Raw genomic sequence first — 9,434 nt, 5'->3', positions numbered from 1 at the left:
CTATTCGTCTGATAAACTCCAGGGAGATAAATGAATGCGTAGCCCCTGAATCTAGCAACGCAAACGTGGAGTTGCCTCCAACTAGAATTCTCCCTGCACGTAGAAGAATCCCAACAATTTCATACCACTACTAAACTTTCCCCAAAGAGTCGCTAAAACCCTTAATTCTAATCACAAGTAAAACATGCTTCTTATTCTAACATGAAAGTAGATAATCCAAATAACAACAATTCCATAGAAAACAAAATTCTTAACCAAAGGAAGAAATTATAAAATACTAGAGGTAAGATATACCAGTGATCAAGGAGGTGTCTGGATCTGCCTCCTCTGCCTGCATGACGAACACTCTACCAGCGGTGTTCTTCTTCCTCGGGCAGTTAGCTATCTGATGCCCTGGCTCCCTACAGTGGAAACAAACTCCTGCTCCCAACAGACAAGGTCCCGAATGCATCTTCTGACACTTCGGGCAAGTAGGAAAACCTATAGCATTAGGGGAGCCACCCCTCAAATACTGTGGCCTCTGCTGCTGTGGCCTCTGCTGCGAATTCGGGCCCTTAGACGGCCCAGTAAACTGCTTCTTCGCAGGAGGCTGCGAAGATGGTCGCTGATACCCCGACTGAATCTGTCTCTTCCCCTGCTGCTCTCGCTGCATCTCTCTCCTACCCTCCTATGACCTCAGTGCTCTACTAACTGCCGCCTCATATGTAGCGACGTCCATCATACGTACGTCGTGCTTGATATCCGCTCTCAGTCCCTCCACAAACTGCCTCATCTTCTCCGGTGGACTGTCTGCAATCAGAGGCACAAAATGACAGCCCCTCTCGAACTGGCTCACATACTCAACCACTGACCTGTCCCCCTGCTGGAGACTCATAAACTCCCAGATCATGCGACTCCTCACATCCTCCGTGAAATACTTGGCGTAGAAGATACGCCTAAACTCCGCCCAAGACAATGTAGGGAGGTGTACTCCCCTGGCAGCACCCTCCCACCAAAGAGCTGCGTCTCCCCTCAACATATACGTCGCACAGTTCACCCTGTCCGCATCTGTGATCCCCATATATGCAAAGATGGACTCCAAAGAAAGAATCCACCCCTCAGCCACCAAAGGATCGGTGGTACCAATGAACTTCTTCGGCCCCTTCTTCTGGAACCGCTCAGCTACGTCCTCCTCATGGGACATTCTAGGACGTGAAGCCTACTGCTCTAACAGAGCAGTAACCCCTGCCATCAAAGTAGCATTGGCCTGCTCCAATGCTGCAAGTGGGTTCTGCGGAGGTGGAGGTGTAGGTGTAGATTCCCCACGTCTGTTCATCGGTCTGGGAGGCATTCTGCACCACCACATATTTCTTTACGTAAATCGCCATGTATAACTAAGTGTTTTGACATTAATGCTAACTTAAATTCTTAAAAGTAAATCATGCTATAAACACTTAAAACTTACAGACCGGTAGCGTGGATTTCTGAGCTCGCATAGCAGTAATGACCCCTCCAAGGACCGTGCTTTGATACCAACTGAAACGATCCTAACTCTCTAAATAATAAATAAATATGCGGAAATTTTTTTTTTTATATACTTACTAAGTAAAAATATGTACATACATGCCCATACATATATGCACCGAATAAATAGATTTAAAAATAATAAACTAAATAAAATGCAACCTTTAATAAATTGAATATCTGAGTCAATCATTTAATTAAAATATTGACATAAGCAAAAACAAATAAAAATTACATGCACTGAAAATGTTAAGTAAAATATCCCATACTGTCAACTACTGTAAATAAATAAACAAATGTATAACATGCTAAAATATTCAAAACATGCATAATGACTCAGACGACTATCACGGTCACGGGGTCACTGCATGTCCGCTCATATGTCCTCGCCGCCGGTGGGTACCACATCCTCCTCTACGTACTCACCTGCACCATACCAGTGTAGTGAGCCTAGAGGTCCAATATGCTAACATAACAAGGGTTTAAAATAATTTAAATCACTTTAATACTAATACATACATATACATGAATGAGCATGCTTAAAAATATAATGACATAACATAACTTAAATTAACTTAAATATCATAATCATACATAATACATAAACATGGTTGAGCAAATTATTTTCTAACATCGCATGGTTGTATCCATAGTGTAACCTTAAATCATACATTAAATACTGATCAGCGTGGAAACCAACGTACATGGCGGTGACGAATCACCTCTTAAATTGGCAGTAAACTGCCCTTCAATAGTTCACATATGGGGACGAATCCCCCTCAAATTGTCACACTACTTCAACTTCCAACATAAAAATTATTTTTCTTGTTTTTTGCTCAACTTTAAACATTAAATCATGCATAAAAATTATTTTATGAATGCATGTACTTAAATAAACTGTGTGTCCTTCATATATATTTAATTTAATTTGGTCCTTCATATATATTTAATTTAATTTTTATACTAATATATAAATACTAAAATAACTTCCATGCATAAAAAAATAATTAAATATATATTCGGACACATGCAATTTCTCATGGGTTGTACTGAACTGCTGGCCCTAACACTCAAGCACATTTACTTAAATTCTGGCCCATTAACACTGAGACTGGCCCAATAACATACTTAAGCCCAATAATAATTATTCTAAGCCCAAATAATTACTTAAGGCCCATTAACACAATCTTGGCCCAATAACACTCCATTCCGGCCCAATGGGCCCAAAAGCCCAATGACTGGCCCAATAATTTCCATGGGCCCCCAAGGCCCATAAAAATTAGTGGACTCACTTAATTAATTTAATTAAGCCCAAATAATTAAATGGGGCCCAAATAAATTTTGAGATTTAATTAGGCCCATTAAACCTTTAATTAAACTTAAAACATAAAAATAAAAATACCCAAGCCCAACTAACTTAACCCGGACCCGGACCCAACTAACTTAACCCGGACCCGAACCCAACTAACTTAACCCATGACCCACTGACTTGACCCGGACCACCAAACCGACCCGGACCCAACCCTGAAAACCCTAACCCGATCGGCCCCCCCTACTCTATTCCTCTCGGCCGTGAGCAGCAGCCACTCCCTGGCTGCTGCCGGCCTGCTCCGGCCGCCCCTGGCCGGAGCTCCACCGCCCAGACGTAGCCCACGTCTGGGCGGTCCTAACCTAACCAAGACATCGACCCCATGCAACCCACAGAGCCGAACCCAAGCTCCCTTCCACGAAGCCCTAACCAGCGCCGATCTGCACCAACCTTGGTGCAGTCCCGTCCAGCCCTTTCCTAGCCCTCTCCAGCCATAACCATCGAGCCATGCCTAGCCTAGGGACCCTGAAGAACCCCAACCAGCAGTCATACAAGCCATGACTAGGAGAAAATGTGAGCATGATCAAACAACATACAAAAACAAGATACAAACATCAAAACCGATTCCTTTTCTGAAATTTCTTAAAAAAATTCGATGCACACTCAACACACACCTAATCATCACTGATATGGCATAAAAAAATCGAAAAGAAACATGCCTTTCACCGAAGTTTGAAGAGAAAAGCGTAGGTGACGAGTCCGGGACGACGGGGCAACGATGACACGCTTGGAAGCTTCAAAATCGTGGCTATGGTGTTCTTCGTGGAGGCTGCTAGCCGAAGAAGATGATGAATATGGGGTGGGGTGGTGGCTGATGGAGCTTTGGATCGAGGGGTTTTGGGTAGATTAGGTTTAGGTTTTTAATTAATTAGAATATAGGATAATTAATGTATTATTTAGGATATTAAATATATAATATATAAATTAAAATAAAAATCTAAATAATATTTAAAATCTGATAACATTAAAAAAATCCCGAAATTAAAAATTAGGGGAATTTAAAAGATAATAAAAAGTCAATATTTTGGCTTATTTTGAAAATAAACGGACTCCTAAAATTATATAAAATTAAATACTAAAAATTTTGAGGTAATAAAACTCAAAATAATATTTTTGGGCTCTTAAAAGGCTCATAAAATAAATTGGATAGAAAGTTGTCATCTCGTCCGTCCACGGTCCCGTCAACGCGATAAAATAATTTAAATATCAAAATTCATAAAAATCACTAATTATGGGTTAAATGCTTAAAAAAATAAATTAAATCATGCACAAATAATTCACATAGATATTTAACCCATAAATCTAAAATTTTAAATAATTAAGTTTTCTAATTATGCATGCGGATTTACGCATTAAAATACCGGGTGTTACAAGTTATGTCATCCTTTAATCTTAGGTTTTCATGCTCCTTAGATTCTAATTCATTTTTGAGGTTTCTATTTTCTTTTCTAAGTGATTTAGCCATGTCAAACATAAGCTTATAAGCTTGTAGTAATTCATCGTAAGATGGTACCTCATCATCATCGTCGGAGGCGATGTCATCATCCTTGGCCATGAGACATATGTTGTCTTCCTCCTCGTCGCTATCTTCATAGGCTTCCATCTCAAATGTCTCATGTTTGAGCTCTAGGAGGTCAATCTTTGTTTCCTTGACCTGGTTGGTTCCCTCGTGGCATATCTCCAATTTATCCCATATTTCTTTAGCGGAGGAGCACATTTATATTTGGTTATACTCGTTCAAATCTAAAGAACAATGCAAAATATTCATAGCTTTAGCATTTTGAGAAATTAATCGCATGTCCTCCTTGTTAAAGTCATCCATTCCCTTAGGAATTTTAATCCCTTCAACCTCTTTCATTGGTTTGTATGGACCTTTTACCGTAACTTTCCAAAGATCATAATCTACGGATTGAATATATAGGGACATTCGATTTTTCCAATATCCGTAGTTTATGCCGTTGAAAAGAGGAGGACGATTGATTGATTGCCCTTGAGCATAATCGCTCGCTAGATTTGCCATAGAGTCTTTTTGAAATATTTTTCAAAAGTGTGGCTTTGATACCACTTGTTAGAACCTAATGGGGGGGGGGGGGGGGAGGGAAATTTAGGTTCTATTGGCAACTTTAGCAATTTAAAGCAATTATACAAGTACGCAAGCGGAAGACTTAAAGAAATCAAATATAAGTGCAGTAAATAAATGCGTAATATAAATAAAGCAGTAAAAGGGATAAGAGATGTTTATGGAAGTTCGACGATAAATCGTATACGTCTTCCTTTCTTGGTTAAGATCGATTAACAAAGGATCCACTAGCACTTCAACTCTTGGCCTTGATGGATCCAAGGATAGCCGTACAACTCAACACGATCACCGCGCCGATACAACTCGAACTCTTGGCCTTAAGGGCTCCAAGGATAGCCTCAACACAAACACTTGGATTCACACTCAAGTGCTTACAACAATAGCACAACACACTTGGCTTCACACTCAAGTGTTTACAACAATAGCACAACCAACTCACAAACTATTTTTACAAGCACTCTCAAATATATCACACAAACACTTTGATAGTGAGAAATTGCTTGAAAAGGAGAGAAGAGATGAGTTGGGATGTCTCCAAATGACCTTGGATGGCCTTTATTTATAGTTGGAAAAGATTTGAATCTGATTTGAGTGCATGAGACGTGTTTTGAGATGTCAAGGAGTGACAAAAAGTGTTCGGCGCCGCTGCCTACTTTTTCTCAGCACTGAGCGGATTTTGTGGAAAAATCATATCTCACATTCTAACCGTTGGATTGATCTGAAATTTAAACCAAAGCTTGAAAACATCAGGATCTTCATTCTGAACGGTGAAGATTTTATTTGAAGGAATAAATCATGCCCAGTATATTTCGGAAGTCGCTTCATCATGTTTTCAAACTTGTTCTGTGCAACAAATTTGAAAAATTCATATCTATCCATCCGTTGGATTGCTCTGATATGTGGACAGAAGCTTTATGACATCATAAGCTTGTATCTGATTGGTGGAGATTGGATTTAGATTTCGCAAAAATTCCCAGTTATTTTTTGAATTCGAATCTTCATGGTTTCGTTCCTTGCAGAAGTGGGTACTGTGCAGCATATATGAAAAAATTCATATCTCTCATTCTAGCCGTTGGATTGCTCTCAAATTTGGACAGTACATGTAAAACCTCTTTATCTAGATTATGAATGGTGGAGATCCGATTTGTGTCACATAAAATTTCCAGTAATTTTTGGAAGTTGCTGCTCCATACTTTGGCTTCTTCTTGTCTTTTTCTAAATATCTCTTAACAATGTTCCATGACATCCACATAATATTGTGTCCATTATATGAGCAAATTGAGACTTCATAAATACATTGATAACTTCAAAATAACTTCCAATAATTTATTTGTCAATAAATCTAATCTGCAAAATCTCACTTTAAATGGTTAGTAACAATTAACCGAGTTTTGTAATCATCAAAACATAATATTATGAGACTTGTTAATGCATTAAAAACATTAATCTCATCACATGAGATTTGTATGCGTTTAAGGCGTAACACCTATAATCAATACAAACCCTCCACCCATTTTGAATACGGGTGGGAACCATCTCTTCATCCTTATTTTTCACCACAGTAATTCCGGTTTTCTTGGGTACCACTTGGACCAAACTGACCCACTGACTATCAGAAATTGGGTAGATGACCCCAACTTCAAGTAGTTTTAGAATTTCAGCTTTTACCACCTCCATCATGGGTGGGTTCAACTTCCTTTATGGCTGACGCGAGGGACTCGCTCGTTCCTCCATTAAAATTCTGTGCATGCATGTAGAAGGACTAATTCCTTTGATGTCTGCTATGGTCCATCCAATAGCAGTCTTGTGCTCTTGCAATACTTTGACTAACTGTTCTTCTTGATCGGCTTCCAAACTATTTGAGATGATGACTGGTAATGTTTCTCCTTCTCCAAGGAAAACATACTTAAGATGGTTTGGAAGCGCCTTTAGTTCGATCATTGGTGCCTGAAAAACAGATGAGAGGCGCCTAGTGTTAGAGATTGGTAGAGATAAATAAGATACATTACCTGACTGAGGTAGCTCAGGCGAATTGTTCAGAATTCGCTCAATCTCTTTTACTTCTTCACTGATTCTAATTCCATCTTCCTGCTGAATGGGTGTAACGAGTGCCACCTCTAGAGCATCTTTTCCTGCATACTCACAACAATCTTGGGCCAAGTAATCCACAATATCAACAGAAAAAACGCAATCATCACTGTCAGGAAATTTCATGGCATCATAAATATTAAATTTCACAACCTCGCCATCAAATTCCATAGTGACTGTGCCACTGTAAACATCAATTTTAGTCATGGAAGTTTTCAAAAATGGTCTTCCTAACAAAATAGGACTATTATGATCACCATTTTTCATGTCTAGCACATAAAAATCTGCAGAAAATACCAATTCATTTACTTGCACTAGCACATCTTCTACTACTCTCCTAGGGTATGCATTAGACCTATCAGCTAGTTGAATAACAATACCAGTTTTGTTCAATGGACCAAGTTTCAAGGATGCATAGATAGAATATGACATAACATTGATTGATGCTCCTATATCTAACATGGCCTTCTCAAGTCTAACATTTCCTATGGTTCATGGGATAGAAAACATACCTGGATCCTTGCATTTTGCGGGCAATTTTTGTTGGATCACAGCAGATACGTTCTCACCAAGTTCCACTTTTTGACAACCTTTCAGTGTATGTTTCCTCTTTGATGTGCACAGTTCTTTCAAAAACTTCGCGTATCGAGACACCTGCTTAATAGCATCTAACAACGAAATATTCACCTCACATCTACGAAAAGTCTCATAAAGATCCTTTATCCCTTCATCTTTTCTAGATTTCTTAATTGCTAAGGAAAATGGGCAACAGGCTTATATTCAGAAAGTGGAGGAAACTTACCTCTTGGAGCGTCTTCCTTGGTTGCTTCGCCATCAGTCGCCTTCGGTTCTTCTTGTGGCTTCTCCTTGGGTGAAGCCTCCACTTCTTTCTCCTTGATCTTCAACTCCTTCACATTCCTTAGAGTGATTGCACTTGCATTTTCTCTTGGGTTTGGAATTGGTTGAGAAGGTAAAGCATTGGAATGCTGTGCTTCTAGTTTATTAATGGCGGTGGCGAGCTGTCCCATATGGGTGTTCAAGTTTTGGATACTTGCTCTTGTTTCCTGTTGAAAAGCTACAGTATTAGTTGCAAGATCCTTAAAAATATTTTCAAGAAACTCACCTGGTGTTGGTATTTGAGGTCGCTGCTGTTGTTGAGGGTACGTGGCCTATAAGCTTGATTGTGCGGTGGTGCTTGAGGCCCCGATTGATTTGCTTGAGGATTCCCATATCTTAAATTTAGATGATCCTTCCAACCAGGATTGTATGTGTTGGAATAAGGATCATATTCCTCTGTGGTGGTCCAGGAAATCCTCTAGTAGCATTGACATGTTCCACCGATTTTTCTTGAAGTGTGGGACACATATCAGTAGCATGTCCCACAGCAGCACAAATCCCACATGGTTTTGCAGTTTGTCCATTTTCTACAGCCATCTGACGCACAAGAGATGTTAATTCAATTAATTGTTGTTCAAGGAAAGAGACATTTACCTCGGTTTTCTTCTTGGTACATGCTCATTCCTGATGGTGCAAAATTATTGAGAATTGGCAGCCATACTCTCTATCAAATTCCGCGCTTGTACCGGAGTCTTGTCCACAAAAACTCATCCACTGGCTGCATCTAGCATACTCCTGTCATGATGTAGCAAACCTTTATATCAAAATTGTATCAATTGATTTTCACTTATGTAGTGACCCTGCATGGAATCACCTACTAACTGGCAACTAATAGCATGCATTAAACTTAATATAGCAAAATACTTAACAGAGTAAAAACATGCGGAAACATAATCCATAATTTACATATCAGCTTAGTAAAACAAATTCAGGCTTAAATCTGTAATGATACAACCATATCGAAATACTTAAAAGTAAACATTATACAGCTATATCGAATTTTGCTATATAATTAACTCCTCAAGGCCTACTCCCTAATCCTGCCTTGAACCACCAGCTCCGTCCATCCTGCGACCTGCTCCATGGAATAGGGTGTCCAAGATAACAACTAGGACGTGAGCGCTAACGCCCAGTACATAGACATGAGTAAACATATGTATATAATGCATGCAACATGATGACTGGTAAAGGGTCATCTGAAAAGTCATGCTCAGTACCGGTGCCACATGAGTGCTGCCACTGCACGGATCAACCTCTGGGTCACTACAAGAAAAATGCAAAACAACAACGGTTTTTATCCGTTGTTAAAGGCCATAAAAAACTGTTGTTAAATCCCGTGTTGTTAAAGAAAGCGCTCAAAGACAACGGTTAAAAACCGTTGACTTATACGAAAAGACAACGGTTTTACGACGGTGAAAAACCGTTGTCTTTGCCATCAAAGACAACGGTTTATCACTGTTGTCTTTAAGCGTATTTTTTTAAAAAGCAAAACATTCA

Source organism: Henckelia pumila, chromosome 4, assembly GCF_033568475.1.
Source record: "Henckelia pumila isolate YLH828 chromosome 4, ASM3356847v2, whole genome shotgun sequence".
NCBI classification, from domain to species: Eukaryota; Viridiplantae; Streptophyta; class Magnoliopsida; order Lamiales; family Gesneriaceae; genus Henckelia; species Henckelia pumila.
This window is presented reverse-complemented; position numbering follows the sequence as displayed.